The following is a 21,392-nucleotide window of genomic DNA, read 5'->3' on the forward strand; positions in this document are numbered from 1 at the left end:
TGACTTCATGCGGTTAATTTTTAATGTATTGTTGTTGTTGGGACTTATCTCACTTGTCTGACAGTAGCATCAGAACAAGCCAACGAAATTTATTGTAACAAAGAGGGCAAGATTGCGCCTGTCGTTGGCAAGAGCCTAGAGCACCATACAAGTGATAGTACGACTTTCCTCAGTTCCTCCCCCCACACACACACACAATTTTGATGGAGAGTATCCCAGAAGAACGGGTCCGAGGGTGTCCCACCCTCTTCCTCTACCATAACCTCTCGAGAGGACTGTCGGCTAGCCGCATACTTTAGAGTGCCCCCCTGCCTTATAGACACTATACAATAACAAATAGCCATGCCATCTCCGGAATTCGAACTGTCCTTCGGTACGGCAATCAGAGTCACTAAGCCGGCTGAGCGGCAATTTTTAATGTTGGGTTATTAAGTCTTGGTAGTTATACTTTGCCTGTTTATATATTATTGATTCTTACGTATTGCTTTGAATTCGAATGTTTCTCTTATTCTCTAGCATAGATATATTGTTCTTTTTTTTATCTTTTTCAGCTTTAATTTGAATTCTTTGCAGAAGCGTTCATTAACTAAGCAGAAGAATTTTCAACAACTACGCAGCAGTTCGAATAAGGTAAAAGATTTTTACCTCATACAGTTGCAGTTCCTAACGTTGCACAATATTTTATTTAAAGAATTTATCTTTCTCGTATTTTCAGAATTAATTTTACTTTTTCTCATCTATGTGAAATTAGGGGGAAAATCTTAAGCTGATCTAGATTTAAGAAATATCACGTCAATTCCCCGAAATCATGGAATTTTATTTAAAATCTATGCCAGTCTCAGATTATTCCATCGTCTAATTTTACATCTATTTACAGAATTTTCAACCATTTTGCTTAATTTTGTTATTGCTATGTTCCTTTTTTCTCGTTCAATATATACATTTAAAAGACTAGAACGAAAAGCAAAGTGAAAGAAGTGCAGACTTATTTCAAATTTTACGTTTGAATATGCTTCGTGTTTTTGTTTTAATTTTTGTGAATTTTGATCTTCCTTCTGCAATCATGTGCATTAAGCAAATTCAGAGAATATAACTTATTTTTGTTACCTTAAAGCAAAGATGTGAATATTAATGAAAAAATAGCCTTTAAAATTAAAGGAATAGAGACAAATAAGGGAAAACTAAGCTACAGCATAAAAACATGACAATGTAATATTTTATAAGGCAGGATATCAGTAATAAAAGTCTTCAAGCACTATGAAGAAATGGAGAGTAAGTATTTGATCAGTGTCTCAGTAGACACTCATTTGTATATTTCCGGAGGCAACTGTACAAAATTATTATTTTAAATACGAGGAATAAATTTTTATGAGTACAAAGAGTAAAAATAAGAAATGGCCTCCTAGGATTTTATCATATAGGAAGCATAGTTCAACACTTTCAGGCATCAAGTACGCGGCGATGAAATCTTTCATAAGCCAAATGGCGAAAATCGAACGAGAGATTACCATTAATTTGTAGCGATAAAGCTTTTGAATTTTTCTGAGGATGAAAAATTTCTTAATATCCTGACACATAAAAGCTAAAATAATAGGCATTGATAAAAGGTATGATATAAATCCTGAGCTCTTATAAAAGGTAGAAATAATGTATATGGAGTAGAAGATTTTTATCCCTCCAGAATCGAGAAGACAACGAGTTCATTAGGAAATTTCTTCAAAAGGGGTATAGTTATGATGGTATGTTAGGCTTAGTCTTTATTAGAATGGAGGGAGATGATTTGGGGATTACAAATGATGATTCGGTCTGATATGACTCATGAGAAAATTTTGAATTGGGACACTATGTTTGATTCTTCAAGTACATGCATTTTCTATCATAAAATTCTTTCTAGACATCCACAAAGTTCAGCAAACTTGTCCTAAATCTATGTGCGTTTTCATAACTAAATTTATATTTTTCTCAAATAATTTCACAACATAAACATTACAGGATTTTTTTTCCTTTTAAAGTGAAAATTGTGTCCAGATTACTCTAAAGCTCTAAAGTAAATTTTTCGTGAAACAAAATTAGTAAAGTATGACTTTTTGCAAAAGAGGGAAATGAATTGCTGTAAAATCCGAAATCATGAAATAATATACAGTACATTATATTGCGGTTCGAGCATGAAATCTACATACATAAGTACATAAATCATACACACATACGAATACATAAATCCTTAAAATTCATTTTTGTAGTATTACATATCTAAATTACACGTAACAAGGTTAAATTACGTGAGCCAATTAAATATTGAATTCTGTTATCACTTAATTAATTCTGCTATCTTCTTAATTAATTCAAAACGTATGAGAGAATACTATGATGCTGTTCGTAGGTACTTTATATTGATTATCAATTAAATTTAACGATGTAGATCAGTTAAATTAGCATAATTTACTGGAACGAAATCATCGTGATTAATAAATGAAAATTACTCATGCCTGTAAAATTAACCGTATTTCAATTAAATGGAATTAACCCATAATTCTAATGAAGTCGGTTTATAAATATTTCGATGTAAACATTGGTTATAGTACAAATTAATTTGTGTCCGTCGAAAACATCGCGTACGAAAATGTCGCCAAGAAAACAACGCAAAGCGAAATCGTCGTGATATAAAACATCGTGGGAGGAAAGAAAGCAAAGAGACAACATTGGAGTTCTAAAACATCGTGGTACATCGTCATCGAAAATAAAGCGGTTCAAAAACTTCTTCGTTTAAAAGCATTGTCGTCGAAAATATCGTGGTAAAAAATAAAGTACCTACAAATCATAGCATAACGATAACATCGCACACATGCCTTTTTCGGGTTTTAAAAGCTGTAAATGCATTTTTGCGTAATGCTTTGGGAGCGCAAGAAGGAGAGATGGATATTTTTACTTTTAAATTTCATATTTTTGAATGAACTAATAAATTTTTGCTGAAAAGTAAGAAGGAAATTTAAACATTTAAAAATCGTAAATGAATAGAAAATGAATGTAACTTATAGCATTGCGTAGAGTTTTAAATTTACATAGTTAATCAGCGAAGGTCATGAATAATTTAATTTTTTTTACAAAGGTTTACTGATAATTTTTCACGAAACTTAAACAACCTGTAATGTTTATAAAAAGGAAGATAAGTAACTGCATGAAGTTACCTGTATAAAAATTGCTTAGTCAATTATCAGATTACTTTCTTTCACGTTTGTTAATCTGATATTCTTTTGATAAAAATTATATCTTGTTTTGTTTCCGTTTAAAGTGTCGTTAGCATTTCATGCGCTTCCAAATCTTTAAGCGAATGTGCATTTACAACTTTTAAAACCCGAAAAACGCATGTTTGCATGTTATCATCCTGCGATGATTTGTAGGTACTTTATTTCTTACCACGATATTTTTAAAATGTGAAGTATTTGAACTGCTTTATTTTCGACGACTATATTTTGTGCCACAATGTTTTAGAACTGCGATGTTTTCTCTTTGCTTTCTTTTTTCCCACGATGTTTTGCACCATGACGTTTTCGCCTCGCGTTGTTTTCTCCCCGACGTTTTCATCCGGAAGTTTTCGGCTGTAACCAATTAATTATATTTGCGCTGAGAAGTCATTCTAAGTGTAAAACAGCTCCAAGCATCAAGTTTCCGGCTCTCTTACTCGTATTTAGGATTTTTCAGAAATGCAACCTACTTTCCTATCAATTTCCAAGACAGCGGAAGTGTTTTATTATTATTATTATTATTATTATTATTATTATTATTATTATTAATGCAGCGGGCACTAACCATATTAGGCTTTGGCCACTTCAAAGGCAAGAAGCGGTGGCCATTTTATTACGGATGCACCTTATAGAAGGCCACCATTACATTCTATGAATAGACAGACAATTTACATCCATGCCTTCACCGAGATTCGAAACTGGCCCGTACGGTACGGCAGTCAGAGTCCCTAACCACTTTACCGTCTGGACGGCAGAGAGCGAAAGGGGTTGCGAAACTCCAGAGTATGTTTATCTTTGTTATTAAAAGACAGAGAACATGAGGATGATTTCGTCGAATTGACAAAAAATGGCGACGCTTAAAGCCACTAGATTTTAAACAAACGTAAGCTTGTACCCGAAGAATGAATTTTTAGTTCAGATTTTTTTTTCCTTTATTTTTTGTGCGAATTTATCAAATTTTATATTTTAAAATTTCATATAAAGTATTTTTGCTAGCTACAGATTCGTAGATGTCTCTTTAAGTAATCAAGGAGGAAATTGATAATTGGTTGAGAAATCAGGAGGAAATTGATAATTAGTTGAGAAAATAAAATTTAAAAATAAGAAACATAACAAAATAAATATCTGTAAATAACTCAAGTAGAACGCAGATAATATGTAAATATTCCTTAACACATAAGTAGTACCATAAATTCCGAATACCATGAAATCCTCAGGAAGTAAACTCCCATATCAGTTCAGTTGAACTGCAGCCTTTCTGCATCTTGGCTCTAGAAATCGTATTTATTTGGAATTGCACGAAGCTATGAGACAAATTGGTTCTAGAACCTCAGAAATACCTTTTGGCGGAAATTGCTGTTCTATAATTGGCAAAAAATCGCTAAATGTTGCCAATTTGATAATTTATGCCGCCAAGTTTAGTCAGAAGCGTTTTTGGCTATATCTTGCGTTCTAGTTGAGATATATTTGCAATTTAAACATTGCTGAACTCAGAATCACAAGATGATTCGTATATCAGAAATAAGGTTTTATGTGTAAAACATGTGATCAGAAATTTAAATACACAAAGGAGAAATCCTAAAATTATTAGCTTAAGTGCAAAAAATAAATAAATAATTAAATAAAAACAGTGCAAGTACTAAAGAATAAGATTAAAGAATACACAAAAATGACAACAGAGTTGAATAAACACAAGTATTTACAGAATACTTATGGTATCATGTTATTTCCAACTCACTTTGTCGTAACGATGCACACGTCTCTAAGGAATTCGAGCTCGAGAAATTAAAATTTGAAACTGCATAAAATAAAGGTCGAAGTGTCAAAAACAATTTTTAAAAAGTTTTAAGAGAAGTTTATTGTGTAGTTTTTTAATGAGTAAAACAGAACCTTTCCTTACAAAATTTTCCAATAATTAATGGAATAATAATTCCAATAATTTTCCTATAAAAATTTAATTTCTTTCCAATAATTTGCTAATATAAAATAACATTATTTTACATATGTTATTTAATTTTTCGGTACATAAAAGCACCTTATTATTTAACGATTAAACACGGAGAATGAAATATAAACCAGCTTATTTCTTTCCTAGGTCTTTTCAACTACATATATGCTCGAAGTTCACTGTCCTCCATTTGCAACTAAAATTTCTATTGTAAAAAGTGAGCTGACATAATTTATTTTAATGGAGAAAAAACAAAATTTGCAAAACCCGAGGACATGTACGAGTTCATAAAATACAGAAGCATTGCATTTCGTTTCCTAATACCGAAATATTGTTTAAAATTTACTAAACGAGACATGTAACTAATGCAACCGGAGAAAAATCTTTCTATGCTCTAAAACTTTTTTTATGGTGAGCACTAGCCAATTTAGGCTTTCGCCGCTACCACGGCCAAAATTGGTAATCATTTTATTAGGGCGGCACCTAATGAGCGGCTACAGTTACCTCCTATGAGGGGCAGACAATTTGCATCCATGCCTTCTCCGGCATTCGAACCCGTATCCTTCGGCAGGCTAGTCAAAGTCACTAACCACGTTCCCGTCTAGACGACATGTTTTAAGACTAGTTTTAAATTATTTAAGAAATTCATTAGCGCTCAGGCTGTCCTTAGCAATACTTGCTGTAAAACAAGAAATTTTTAGCCATTAAATTGCGAATCTATTCTTAATCAGCGTTCTAAAAGAAAAATGTGAAACAAAAAAGAAATTTTAATTTTTTAAACCCCGATTTATGACTATAACTAAATAACGTGTCCATAACAGTCCTTATTCAGTCTTTATTTTCGCTACAGTTGGTTCTAGATATATATTTCCAATTACAAGTATGTTTTAAATGAAACAACATTTCATTTTGTCGAATTTTTTAAATTTTAAAAAGTCAGTTTAGTAAAATTTACGGAACTTAACCTTTTATATGGTCTCCTATTCTCTATATATTTAGGAAACTTTTAAATTCATTACAAATAATAAATAAGTAAATAAAACACAAAACGTTTGACTCCTGTATGACAAAAATTGATTGAGATATTTAATTTGAAAATTCGCGATATTTGACGTTATTTTGATTTTGCATTGAGAGGTAGGTTAATAAATAAATTAGAATAATTCAAGGTTGATTTTTCTTTCTCCTTAAATACCATTCAGTGGCATCTTTTGTAATTTAATAGTGTCTTTATTTGTACTTTTATTACATTCGGTATGCCGAAAGATTTTTCACACTAATAATTTATGAGTTTTCAAAGTATGAAAATATGTGAGTAATATTCTCATACAGTTTTATTAGTTTAGAATCATAATCTGTTAATCGCAAAAAAATTTTTCACACTACAAATACTTAGGAGTTTTCTGCGTGCCAGTGCTGAATCCTGGTAATATTATCTAGAACACGGAATTCTCTAAGACTGTTAATAAGATCTCTATTTTGAAAAAAAAAAAAAAAAAAAAAAAAGTTACTCTGATCAATATTTTTCACAATGGAAATGCTCGTCACATAATCGTTTAAGATCAGAAACCTTTTCTGAACGATTTTTCATTTTTAGTTACGTATAAATGTAATTATTTCCCTCTTCAATTTTCATACGGCCCCTGAATAAGATTCTGAATTTTAATATCAAATATCTCTGTCAGTTTTTGTCATACAAGAGTCAAACTTTTTGTGTTCTATTTTTTATAACAGGTGCATAATTTCCTAAACAGGATATGAGTATAGAGGCCGGAAGTATCTGTAAAAAGATAGATTTTGTATTTTATATAAAATTATTTGTTTTTAATTTAAAATACAAAAACTTGAATCTTTGCTTCATTTGAAACGTTTTCGTAAATAGAAATGCATGTCAACGACCAACGGCTGTGAAAATAAAGACTAGGTAAGGACTTACGTGAATACTGTGTATTTTTCCGGCATGTCATTTCATTTTGCACAACTGCAGTATTAGGGCTAATATTCTGCATAATTCATAAAGGATTTTAAATTAAATTATTCAGATTTCATTAAAAGCAACTTATATAAATAGGACTCCGATTTAAAAATTGTCTATGTCTTCTAAATGCTTAATTCGTCAATGCATGAAGCATTAAACTACGTGGAATCATCTTGATAACACAAAAGCTCGGGTGAAACAACGAGAAAATTGGCAAATCATATAGTTATTTTCCTATGGCAGAAATTTGATTCTGATCAAAGGAACAAAAAGCTTCTTTCCTCAAAATGTGATGTCGCGCCAAACGCTGAAATCTCCAATTAGTTCAGATATGCAGTTGTTTGGTTAAAATTCTAGCATTTGGCAGTCAAAATGTCACATATCTTTATTTATTTCAATATTTTTTTTCAAAGCACAAATCATCAACATTTTTATAAATAACATTGACCTTTTTTACATTTATGTAAATAAACAATTAGGAATTAATGATATTGCTCTCGAGCGGCAATGCGATGTAATGGTCAGTACATCCAGTTAGCACTGTATTCCTGGTGAGAGCAAAAAAATTGATTTTACAGGATTTCTCTTTCCAAAAAACTTAATCCAACTCTAAAATACAGTCTCTGCTAGAGAAAGAATAAAATTTTTGAAAATACATTAATTGCACACAACATTGATGCTGTAAATCCTTATGTCATAAGTAATTAAGAAGTCTTGTTCAAAAGCAGACTTGGCTAATGGCTTTTTGAAGACTGCAAAAGATTTGTTTAGATTAAATTTCTGCTTTAATTATGTAGTTCAATGTCACAGGTTACGCAACTTCTTATTTTCTTCATATAGTGAATAATGGTTCGAAGTCATGAATAGTCCAATCAGTGCTCTCATTAGAGAATTCAAATGATCATTCTTTAACTCGATAACATCTCCGGAAATAAGAATTCGTTGGTGAATTGGTGTAATTTTTTCCAGTATGTAAATATAAAGAAAGCAAAATTTAATCTTTCGTATGAAGGAGATTTCATTTGCTTGAATAATTTTCTTTTAATGTAGTTGCGTAAGTTCTATGATACGAAATATCTTTACTAACTGTTCAAACTAATGACTATATACATAGAGTTATTTTAGCTAGTTAGCGAGTTGCAGGCTCTAAAAACATAACCAAATCAGAATCAAATTAAAATTTATTTAGCCGTTCCTAGTGGCTTGCAAGTAAAATTTTAAAACAAGCTAAACTGGTGACTTATCGTATAAAGAATGCTACAAGGCCAAGCTACTTGCCTATATGGATAAGATTGAATTCTAAATTCAAAACTAAGCAGCTGGTCGTCTACACTATCTGCAAACTCGTAAAGTATGCATCAATGGCGCTACGACTTTCGTGAGCACTAAGAACTAATTCTCAACAAGACGCAGCGGCGATATGGCGAACATTCCAATGCAATGAGACTTACAGTTAAGACTAACTTCCTGCTTTTGAACTGTGCCACAGCCCATTAAACTTACATAACTTTGGTCTGAGCGAATTTTTTGTCAAGGGCCAAGAAAAATAAGATAATGCTAAACTTAAATCTAACTATTACCTAACACTTAATAATATATCTTACAATTGATTAACTAAAATCTTCAACAGTGAGCATAGTACCATCAAAAGTATGTAATTTTTCTGCGCATGGTTTACTGAAGCCTGACTTGCTATGTCCATTATAGTAATAGTATAAATTCTTCTAGCTGATTGATTTTAGGAGATATAAGAATTCTGTTGTTATCACGTATTTTTCAGAAATTTAATTTTCAGGCCGTTTTTTCGCCTATCAATAAAATTCCCAGTTCCATACTTGAGGACCCCATTCCCAGATTCTAATCCCAATCCATCTTTAACTTCAGCCTTTAAAGGAATTATGTTTTAGTTTTCTTGTTTCGGCAATAAATGGCTCCAGTAGCGTAACTTCTATCTAGCCATTCTTATCTTATAACCATATTTTATCTCGATCATTTGCACTTTGGCAGCTGAGGCAGATGGTTCTATAGTTAAGCCATCGAAACTAGTCCTGCAAAATGTACAAATATTACGCTCATTCTTGTTGTTTGAATTCTCCAATAATTACTAAATTCTTCATTACGTAAAACACATTTTGCTTTATTACTAATATTTAAGTGACGATTTGTGACTTAAGGCATAAGCCCTATTTTGCAGCTCATCCTGAAATTCTTTCTTTGCATCAATTCAGGGGCTAAAAATGATCAGTTTTAAAGTAAAAAATATATTTTTCAATAATTTAAATAATTTTTACTTTTTAATGACATAGCTACTTGATGTAAATTAAAACGCTTTTAATTTGTATGACATAATATAACCATCTGATAAATTTTAGGCAAATTTGCAGCTTTGTTGTATTTGAAAAAAAAATGTTCTGATGCCGAAAATGATGTAATTAGTACAAATGTTCTGTGTTCTTATTTTTAAACTATTATGACCTTTTAGATTTTCTAAAATTTACCATATCTTTAATTTTTGAAATTGTTAGTTACTTTCCAGATTACAATGGAACTTTTCTTTGAGAGGTTACATGATAGTCTGAAATCTTCAGCAGTTTTCTTGCTTCAGAAAGTTTTCTTGCTTCAGATCTGTAAAATTATTACCAATATATTTATTGAAAAAAAAATATCATAAAGTGAGATTCAGCTGAATTAACGTCTTATCGGAGTAACCTGATTTAAAATATTTTAATGTCATCAAGCTTTTGAATAATTTTTCTTTTATTACATTTTTTAAAGCATTGAAATACAAGATAAGCAGTTGTTAAATTTAATCTATACTTCAATACTGCTAGTCCGCTAGATGCACATGTAGCTGCATCTGACGACTTACCACCCCTGAGGGGCTCACTCTGTACTCACTCTTTGAGTATGGAGTACGAGTGAGTACGGGTGAGCAATCCTGTAACACTCTAGCTCTTCAAGGGATCACCTTCTTGGTGAGACGGGGTCACGATCCCGGACCCCTAGTGATCTTTCCTCCTTTCTTTTTCTTCTCTCCTTATGTGTGTTCTTTCCATTTTTTCCACCCGTGCGGTTTTCCTTTTCGGAGGTTGGGCTCAAAGTGAAATTCTGTTACTTCCCATAGTTTCTAGTTTCTCATGGAGATAAAACCTCCTCAGGAGCTCACTTTTTGTGAGTATGGGTGGGGCAATTCCAAAGTCACCTAGCCTTGCAGAGGGTCATTTTTTTAATGAGACGGGTGTCACGATCCTAGAGCCCAGTTGATCTATCCCTTTTCCTGTCTCCCCTCCTAGCGTATGGTTTTTCTTCATTTCTCTCTTGTGGTGTTTCCTTTTTCAATTTGTTTTGCAGGTTCGAGCTCGTCCAACGAAATGGTACACTTCTTGTGTCTAGTTTTCGAGTTACGAGAAAAACTGCCCACGTTTTTTCCGTGAATGGAGACCCGTGTCGTTGGAAAGAATGGTCCTGGTAGTTGAGGAGTGAGGTACTGTCTCCAATACACTCTTTGGCCTCTGCTTCAGCAGCACTCTGTCGTCCTTACGGGTGTCAATCGGCTGGTCTCCCGACCTCAGTGTCGGCGGCTTGGAGATAAGCTCTCGGTAGTATCTGCTATCGGGAAAGCCGACTGTGGATCTTTATTTTGCGTAGAGGCCTGTTTAGCCCTAACACAGGAATTTGTGCTCCTTGTTGTGCTAAGCGGTGGGTGGGACAGTCGGACCTGAATCATTTTTCTTTCAAGTATGGCGACTCCAAATACTTATATCATTAAAAACTCAGAATCTAGTCACATCCTTCCGAATAACGAATATCCTAAAGAATTTACTATAAGGTATTTTCTCCCTTTTTCTAAGGAGCCTTCGTGATGTAACAGTTCATATGGCACATATTCGAGAGGTCCAGGGTTGGAGTGCCGGCGACGGCATTGGATATTTTTCACCTCTTCTGCTTCAAAATAACCTAATGACTCTACAGTGGTGCCCAAATTGAAAGGTGGTGGACGATAATTCACCACCACCAGCGTTTGGCGACTGGGTCACCTAACCCCCAGTCGCCCTTTAAAAGAGGGAGTATATAAGGTATTTTCTTCCTCCTCCCAAGATGCCTTCGTGTTGTAACGATAGCACACTCGGCGTGTATTCGCGAGGTCGAGGGTTTGAGTCCCGTCGAGGGCATTCCATATTTTTCACCCCTTCTGCTTCAAAATAACTTAATGACGCTGCACTGCTATCGAAAGATACGTGCCGAAACAAATGCTAATAAATGCTAGTAAACCTAATATCTGTCCACGTTTCCTCTAATCTCAAGCCCTTCTGGTGAAATGCAAAAGATATCTCTATTCGTGATTAATAAGTATATTCATTCGTGATTAATAAATATATTCATTCTGACACTAGTGAGCTTAGAAATACAAAGCATCTCCGTTTCGAACATTTACGTATCGACACAACTTCGGCCATCCAATCTGATTCCCTCCTTTAATTAACCAAGCTCAGGTAAATTGATGTAACTGTGTCTACACATAAAACACTAAACTTTTGTATAGGCGTTATCTTGGAACTTGATCTTCTGTTAGTTTCTGAAGAAGATTTTGTTTCTGAGCCAGTCGATCAAAATGTCTATGCTGCTAGGTGAATGAAATGCAGGAGGAAGGTCTGATTAACACGAAATACGTGATTCTTATCTTTAATTCGCCTCATCTGCTTAAGAATAAATTAAGGCTAGATACCTCAGTTGTCCCATAAGACTATATATTCCAAATCCGATGCGATGTTTCCAGTGCTAGCGTTTTGGTCACAACGGAACACAAACATCAGGTTAGCTCATAAAACCACCGTCTAAAATCCAGCAGATTATAAGTAATCCTAAACACATCACTTAATACAAAAAAGAAGCAGTAATCCGAAACAAATAAAAAGTATCCCAAAAATAATAATTGACAAACATAGAAGTGTTAGGAATAGTTCATTTGAGGACATGATTTCAGACTCTGTTGAATCAGATTAACATAGAAGTGGAGCGAGGGTTAGAAATTCTCAAACACCTACTTCCACGTAAAACTAAAATCCAGCACAGAAAGAACAAACCCCACTCATGATGGCCACTCTCATATCATGGAACTGTAGTGGTTTCCACCAAATCTCGTTAACATCAAACACATGATCAATGGCTTGTGTGTGCTTGACAGTCCAGGAACACATGTTCAATGGCATGGATCATGCCATGGCAGGAACATGAGGGCATCAATGACATAATCAATGGCAAACACAGAATCAATGGCATCTTGTGTGCTTGAAAATCCAGGAAAGAAAATCCTGATGCGGATTGTATCTGTGGAGATGTAGGATATCTAACCTCAGTTGAATACTCCTCCAGCTCAATCTCATTTAGAACGTGCCTCCAAGTTGTAACCATAAGAGTTAATCTACAAAATTTGTTTTCAATTTGTTTTCTTCAGCTGCCTCCAAATCATCACATCGATCAATGATATTTAGATAATTTATCCGAGCCCTTTATCATATTAGGAGACTTTAATGCTTTAGTCCCCTCTGTAGAAGTACGTAAACAATTCTTTGAGGCAGAAAGATAGAGAAAATGATCGACGATCACTCCCTTTATCTTCTCAATGATGAACAAGATACTTACTCCCACGAGCCTACAGGAACCTTTCATGATATTGATCTTATCATCTATTCACATCTCTGTTACCTTTTTGTTAAGTGTAGGAAATGATCCTTATAATAGTAATAATTTTCCCAGTTTTGTAAATCTCGTGTCATGATCATCTCCTTTCGCATTTGATCAGGCAGACTGGGAACTCTTCTTAAGTTTTGCGAAGCTGACAGAAGAAATGATTAAAGATGTGCCAGTCCATGAAGCAGTGAATTCGGCTACTGATATTATTATGCAGACAGCCATAGTCTCAATAAAACTACGAAAATATCCAAAACCTTAGTAAAACCGGGAGTACAAAGAAACTCGGAAACAGCAGAGAAAAGCTTGGAAAATTTTCCATAGGTACCCAACTTTGTCAAACTTCATAGAGCCAAAGTAAATGCAAGGAAAGTTAAGCGTAAGAGCCAGAGGGATTCATGCATATCTTATGGGGAGCATTTTCTGCGCTAACTAAGCGAGTCACCTTTTGAAAGCCGAGAGTGAACCTGTTTGTTCCCACAGTGATAGTGTTCTGACAGTGTGTCACTTTTTAATTGAATGTCCGTATTTTAGCACACGTAGACTGAAGTATTTGAATGACTCTTACTTGCCTCATGAGCATATAATCGGGAAAAGGCCAATGATAATTTATTTCAGTACCTGAAGGAGATTGGGTTTTGTTATTTAATTTGATTTTCTTTTGATGTTGTAGCTTTGTATTTTAGTGCTATATATTTTAATATATCTATTGTTTGATGATTTTACACTTGTTTCACATCCGATATCATTATCTAAATTATTAGTAATTTCATTTCAACATTGATCATTTTATTACTTTTTTTCATTTTATAAGTCTGCTGTTCTTTTAAATTGACTGCATGTAATTAATGTGTGGATTTAAAATTAACTTGTGTTTAATTCACATGGTCTGGCGCTAATTATCTGTCCAGGTTCTGTGGCATAAAATTCACTGCTACCAACCACCGCATCTGACATCTTAGGGCTTTCGTAGAACATAAAATGGCGCTCTGACCCGACAACAACAATTAAAAACTAAACACTGCCTTAATAACCGAAGAGTAATACTAAGTTAGAAAATAAAGCTCTTGATTTAACATACATGAATATGTACACTGCGCAAAAAAAAAAGAAAGGACTGTGCTGTATCTTCCTTTCTACTGGGCCGATTGAAGAAATTCAAATTCTTCATGTCTCGAAAGCGAGACTTAGGATATATATTAGATTTATATATAGCACTATTCTAACATAAGTATTTTGACACAAAATCGGACTTTTTCTGAAATAACATACCAATTTTTTTTACATATTTCGATTCTACGACTCAAATTATGCCAGACTACCAAGTTTTGTAAACATCGCATGAGTAGTTTTTAAAAAATTAGCTCTGAAAATTTTAGCTCCTCAATGTTAATTGAATTGCGTATGTATTTACTAATATCTTTTTATGAAACGTTTTTGATTCTTCCTTTCGCATTTCGAAATTTAAGTTCATTCCAAATAAAATTCACCCATTTTTTATGATTTATTTTTAAAATTTGTATTTTTAAATAATTTTTATAATTTTTTAGAAAAAAATTTGAATTATAACCTATAAAATTTTTACCATCCTCTTAAAGTAGGTGTATTTCTAAGCATACCTGCAAAAAATTAGAGTTTTTTATTGAAAATTTTCTAAGATATACACGAATTTACATATTTTCGCGTTCTGAAATTCGGCATCTTTTTTTTTTTTTTTTTTTTTTTTTTTTTTTTTTTTTTTTTTTTAAGCAACATTAACACGTCAAATGTGGTTTATGGATTTTGTTACAGTGAATTGCCACAGCTATTTTTAACCTTAAATTTCAAATAAATTTTTATGGAGAATTAATTATATGAAATTTTTCCCCTCAATGGTTTGTGATAAATATTTATAAATACTATTTAAAAAGCTATCTTTTTTTAAATTACAGATAATACTATTCAAATTTTTAACTTCTTTCTTTTTTTTTTTTTTTTTTTTTTTAATATTCGTAAGAGTAAATTTTTTCCTTCGCCGTATTATCGTCTGATACTTTACTTTAACTTCATTTTAAATTGAATTTTCTGAAACTGAGAAAGTTCATCTGATGTTTATTTTCAGAATGTTTTTAAGCAAACAGGACGTTGACAGTTTGAGTCATGTCCCAGCTTTAAAAATATATATATAAATATAAATTTTTACATTAATCCTTTTAGAAAGAATGTTTTTTAAAAAGTAATTATCTCTCGTGTTGTAGATTATATTAAAAAAAGATGTTCTTTACTATTAAAATTATTAGACTTAAAAACTCTAAATAATATTATTTAGATTGTTTGCACCCGAAATAAGAATAGAAGAATAAGTACCCGGGTCGTTCCGTGGTACAGGATAAGCGCTGCTGGAGCGGTTTATTTCTTTCTCATTTAACAAAAATCTTTTAATTCAAATATTCATCCTTTGGACTTTGCTTTAAACTTTATATACAGTTAAAATGTCTAGAAAATGAAAAGCTATCTTCATCTGAAACGCATTTGATGCAACGGATATTTTTAAAAATTTGACAAGAATGCAAAATTTATGGAAGTGTAACAATCGAAAAATCTTAATATTCTTGTGTCAGCACTGAAAACAAATGTAGAAGTAAAGAAAGAAATTAGGAGGAAAAGTAAAAATTTAAAGAGGAATCTACTTCAAAGAAGTCGGGTGTTCAAGAGAAAACACTTGGACGTGCACATCAGCAAATAGCAGCAATTGAGTTAGTACTAACGAAAAAGACAAAACCATATCATTGCAGATTAAACTGAAGAGCGACTGGTTTTTCGACTATTATGGTTGTATAAATTTAAATTATGTCATAGAACATCATATCGTATCATAAACAGAGCATCCCATGATTTCTCAGTCGAATTATTTGAAGATTCAGGAATTTATTCAGTGACGTTATAAGGTATTACTCCCGCCTTCTTAGCATGTCTTCGTGGTGTAGTGGTCTGCACGAACGGTGCGTATTCGAGAGGTCCGTGGTTCGATTCCCAACGAGGGCATTGCTCATTTTTCATTTCCCCTGCATCCAAAAAAATACCTAATGTCTCTACAGTGGCAACCGAACTAAAAGGTAGTGAATGATGATTCTTCACCACCAGGATTTGGTGACTGGGTCCCCTAATTCGCAATCGCCCTTTGAAAGAGGTAAATATATAAGGTATTTCTCCCGCCGTCTTAGCGTGCCTTCGTGGTGTGGTGGTCTGCACGCTCGGTCCGTATTCGAGAGGTCCGTGGTTCGATTCCGGCGAGGGCTTTGCTCATTTTTCAAGTCTCCTGCTTTCAAAAAGCCCTAATGTCTCTAAAATGTATACGGATATCATCTAAAGACGTTTTCCCTCTTGATGAAACCAGTCTTTCCTTTCATGTCATGCCTTCAAAATGCTTAGCCATTAAAGAACGATAAAGGATCTGACCAAATACTAATGAAATGGATTGAATTTGATTATTAAATTACGGCAAAGCAGAGCTATCTGCCTAAAAGGAAGGATGCCTTCGTGAAGAACTTTCTAAGGGAAGCCAGCTGGCGTACACGTTACGCACGAAAACGCAATGCAACCAGTCCGTTTTTAAGTAAATGAAACCATTAGCGAGTGACGTTGCCTTAATTAAAACTCATGCGTAGGTGAAGAATCGCTCGAAATGTTAAAATATATTCCCAGCTGAAAGGTTTCAGTCTTTCTTGACAATTCCTGGAAAAAAGGGCAGACGTTTACACTATTGCATAAAGTGACAATCATGTGTGCGTAAGGCAGCAGGTGCTCAGAAAGCTTATTTAATTACCCGCTTCTCGAGCGCACTCAAAGAAAGTGAAAGCAGCAAAAATTATATCATGGAGCAAAGAATTACACATAATTCCCTCATTGCAAATGCTACTTTATTTCTTAATTTTGAGATAAAATACCTAATTCATCAATTCCAGTAGTATATTGTATGTACTTCTTAACAATGTTCGTCAAGAATCTTGGATTTCTTTTAGGTGAGGAATTTTGACTTTCCTCTTTTGTACTCCTGACGCTTTTACATTGAAGCCAGTCAGTACACACCCAGTTAGCAACCGAAACATCCACGATTCGGTTCCCATCGAGGGTTTGGTTGATTTTTGTTATTCCCATTTTGGAAGCGTAATAATTTCTGCAATTAAACTGTTACTCATTGAGTAAAACTAAATTTCTGCTTAAAATTACCGTATTATATTAGCATGAACCTGTCAAGTTCTAATGAGAACTTGCATTCATCGAAGATGTAACTATAATGAAATGATCTATAATTTTAATCAAATGAACTTTAACCAAGCTATCTATAAAGAAATTTTAATATATTGTAAATAAAAAGTTTTATCGAAGAAAAATACTACCAGCAAACATTCAGAAGAGGAGAAAGAATTTATACTTAAACATCCCTGAAATTATATTGAAACATTTTATCTGAAAAATATCAATTATACCGTTCCCATTAGCAATAAAATTTTATATAATATAATTACATTCTTTGTGATTGCTTGGTAAATGATTGCGACATAGCAATCGAAGACTGTCGATCTTAGCGACAAAGCCTTAACGGAAAACTTCTACAGAGAAACTGGCTCATTTCATGTTACACAGAAAACCATAAAAACACCTTGAAACCAGCTTGTCCTTTTGGTTTTCCTCGCCAGTGCCAGTTCTGAACCCCAAAAAGTACTATTAAGTGCTAGAAGACCATTTCTTCGTAAAGATATCTAAGTTTATCTTCTTCTACCATACAGCAGATGAATAACTGTATCTAATGAATACAGAAGTATAGAACAATTTGAATTCCCGAGGACTGAGATGTACACAGAAGTTTAATTGTTAGTTTGCGAACCAGGCGTAGAACTCTCTAATGAGAGGGTTATTAAAGGAGAATATGCATTATACGCCCACTGCATAATATCAGTTTTATATTATGCATCTTGCAATGAAGAAAACGTAACACGATAAATAACGTCTACCCGACGTTACTTCGGTCACTTCTAAAATGAAGAGATAATATGACACATAACAAAACACAACTGCATGAAAACCTATAGTGAATATATTAGCATTTTTCTAACTACATTTTCTTGATAAGGATTATTGCATAGCTGTCTACATTCCAAGGGTTTTAAACGCATCATTCATCGCGATACGTCAGTCCTTGTAGTGCTTATTGGCGAGTGAAATGATGCCATTCGCAATATATATGTAAGATTTGACGACTTTTTTCATTTTCTGCCATTTTTCTCTAATAGGTATTCTATAATTTCAATTTTTTTTTTTTTTTTTTTTTTTTTTTTTTTTAAATTTCTCATTTGCATTCTCTAAGATGGCTCACAACTTCCCTCATGGTTTACTACACACTGCATCACATTTTTAATCGCTTCTTTTCCTCGCTACAGTTTTTTCTAACGTCTTCGAATTTATTTATTTTCAAAATTGATTTTAATTTCTTCGAAAATGTTTTATATATTTAAAAATATTTTTTATATATTTAAATATACATCAAGTTGATCCAGTTCTCACTTCGCAGCATTTCAGAAAAACATGAAACATCAAATACAGTTAAAAAAAATATGTTTCACTATTAAAATTTGAGTTTGTACACAAAAACAAGCAATTCGGCCAGCGGGCAGGAAGAGAGATTTTTCGGCGCACAAAATTGGAAGTTTACTTGTGGACCCACTCGACAAAAAGACACTGAAATTAGTGCACATACTGACTTAATTCACTGTTCTGCTAAGAATTTCGAATGTAAACAAACGGCATCCTCGTTAGGCTTAACAAGACTTAAACAATTTTTAAATTGCTTATAACTAATTCTACAGCTATAGCATGCAAAAATGCATTCATTATCGCAAGCATTCTACAGCTTTCGCATACAACCTTAACCTGAATTTAAGAACAACGTAATTCAATCTTTTTTAAAGTAAAAAATGTACAATTTACCAACATATTAGAATAAAAAAACTGAGCTCTTCGAGCCGGGTAAGAGAATGGTTATATATAGATATATATATATATGTATTTATATACGTTTGGTGCGGCCGATTGCAACCGAACAGGGCGATGCACAACTGTATATTATAGCAGTTCGATATATAAAATTTCATCGTTATAAGACTATTCGTTGAGTTATACGAGATACGTAGATATGCACAGATGTTACAAAAAAAATCTCTTCTAAATTCATTTTACAATCCGTTTTGGGAAAAAATACCTTGATTTTGTCCATAGCACTGATTTCACGCACAAACATATTTCAAACGAATGCAAGAGCTGTCAAATTGGATATATTCGTTGAAATACGATACCCGAAAATTTTCGCTATTACGATACTTCCTATACTTCGTACAAGGAAGTAGAAAGGAAGGTTAAATTTCTGCAGAAATGCATTATTTGACGCAAAATCACTAAAAGAGCAATCCTTCGAATTAGTGCTCAAAGCAACTGCTACGAAATTTCCATCACAACAAAAACAAAAACCCCTTTAGTTACTAGGTTAACTGATTGCCTTTGGAATAAATATATATAGCTGAAACGTATAATATAATTTACAGTTTCTTGCGCTGCTTACTACGACCTATGGGGATTCGAATGATAAGGACACAAAGTACTTTGATTAAATTTTGAGACTTTTAAGTATTAAACTTTAATTGTGTCTTTGATGGTTCAGAAACAGAAATGAACCCGATGAAGCGAAGTATGTAAATTTCTTTTCATTTTCGGTTTTGGCATTTTTTGTACCTATTATGCAGTTTGCCCCTATGCATCTGTTTTTTTTCCCCATATGGTTGTTCCAACTTGAATATGGAATGGATTATTAAGTATTTTTAATTTGAATTTCTTTTATTCCTTTGTAGGGATTTATATTTATTTTTAACTAACAAGTTATGTTTTAATTTTAAACTTCTTTATAAACCTTCATACCCTAATTGTCAATGCCAGAATATTCAAATTTTCTAGCGTGCTTGAAGGAATGCAAATTCTACCTTGTGAAGAAAGAGTTTAAGAACCGAGGTTCAGTAGGAAAGTAAGAGAGAGTTAGGATATTGCCGTCGCCTCTATGGCGTAAGCTTCTGCTCCCGGAGTTATTGCAGGTTTTCGTGGCATAATTGCATTTAATTGCTGCCACTAGTTTCGAAACAGGAATTATTTGAGTCCTGTAGCTTATTTCTACTATTTGTGCATATCTTCGAATATTTAGTTTCGTTCTGTAATTTCAATCATCGCCCAAGGGAGGCGTAGTATGTTAGCGTCGAGTTGACGCGTTGTAAATTTTAATTTTAACTGAATACTTTTAACCCTTCTTCTGTGCAGTTACTACTCTTCCAGTTCTCACTCAGAAGTTAGACAAGCGAACTCTACATCTTTAACATTATTACCATCACTTGCAGCTGCTTTTAACGCCCAATAGATTAGATTTTGAACTGCTCTGTATTTATTCATTTATATATATATATATATATATATATACGCAGATACCTATTGTCAATCAAAATAATTGTAAACCAAAACGTTCCTAACTCGAACTGAAACATTTGGCTCCCTCCCTTCTTCCTTTGAATTGCAGCGTCCACTTTCGCTTAAGCTTTCCTCCTGGCAAGACGCTTTGCTACTTCGCTTCTCAAAAGCATACGTCATTTCTTAAAAAAAAAAAAAAAAAAACAATGTACATAAAAAATTTATCATATTTAATTATGACTGAGTAAGTGTCTGCCGAACTAATTGGATACTGTCAAAAAAAGAGATTGGTGATTTGTTAAAAAACCCGTTTCGTCATCTTCGTCTATACGCATTCAACCTCCCGGCTATGACGATTGCAAGCTGATTCCTCCTACGCATTAAAAATATGACATATGTATATATATATTGTAATATTTTATTATTTAACAAATAACTGTACTTATTATTGGAGTGATAACGCCATATTTGTATGATATGTAACCGTTGCTCAGCAACGTAAGAAATAATTTAAAAATTGTTAATTCTGAAGTTTTACCAATTAGTAGATGTATGAAAAAATTTTAACTCAAAGATTATATTCAAATTATCTGTCTCCGTATAAACTAAAAATAAAATTTATGTCTTACTAAGAAGATCATCTGTTATTTTGTTAAATACTACAAAATACGTTACAGTCTTATAAAATTGGAGGTTCCACCGAGATAGTGGAAATTAGGAGTGCAAATATCAATTTTGATGGTGCTAATCTCCTAATCCCAAAAAGCTGCTAAATTTTTTAGAACAAGTTTGCTAGTACCAATTGGAGTTTATTTATTTCAAGGAGAAATGGATGTCAGAGTCTGCCGCTTTAAAGCCAGATTTTGACGCGGATCATTTAAATGTTATCTTCTGTGTTTCTATAACGTGCGTCCAAGTAAAGAATTCTCAGAACAGGATATTGCTGATCTCTGAAGATAAGATTAACTTTTGGTTTCATAAAACATTTTTATTGAATTTAAGTGTTTCATTTTAGAATTATATTTAAATAGTGTAAGTTTTTGTGTAAAAT

At 33.1% G+C, this 21,392-nt stretch overlaps 1 protein-coding gene across 3 annotated transcripts in view; it reads left to right on the forward strand.

Annotated features, from left to right (window-relative positions):
- Nucleotides 1-21,392, forward strand: part of LOC118198684 (ras-related protein Rap1-like) — a 117,171-nt gene that overhangs the window by 88,521 nt on the left and 7,258 nt on the right. For all 3 annotated transcript variants that reach the window (XM_085818461.1, XM_085818460.1, XM_085818459.1), the window contains exon 2: nt 552-630. The gene's annotated coding sequence lies outside the window, so the exon portion shown is untranslated. The remainder of the gene's footprint in view (nt 1-551; nt 631-21,392) is intronic.

Source organism: Stegodyphus dumicola, chromosome 6 (assembly GCF_044657685.1).
Source record: "Stegodyphus dumicola isolate Sdum_Otavi_A_Nest chromosome 6, ASM4465768v1".
Lineage (NCBI taxonomy): Eukaryota > Metazoa > Arthropoda > Arachnida > Araneae > Eresidae > Stegodyphus > Stegodyphus dumicola.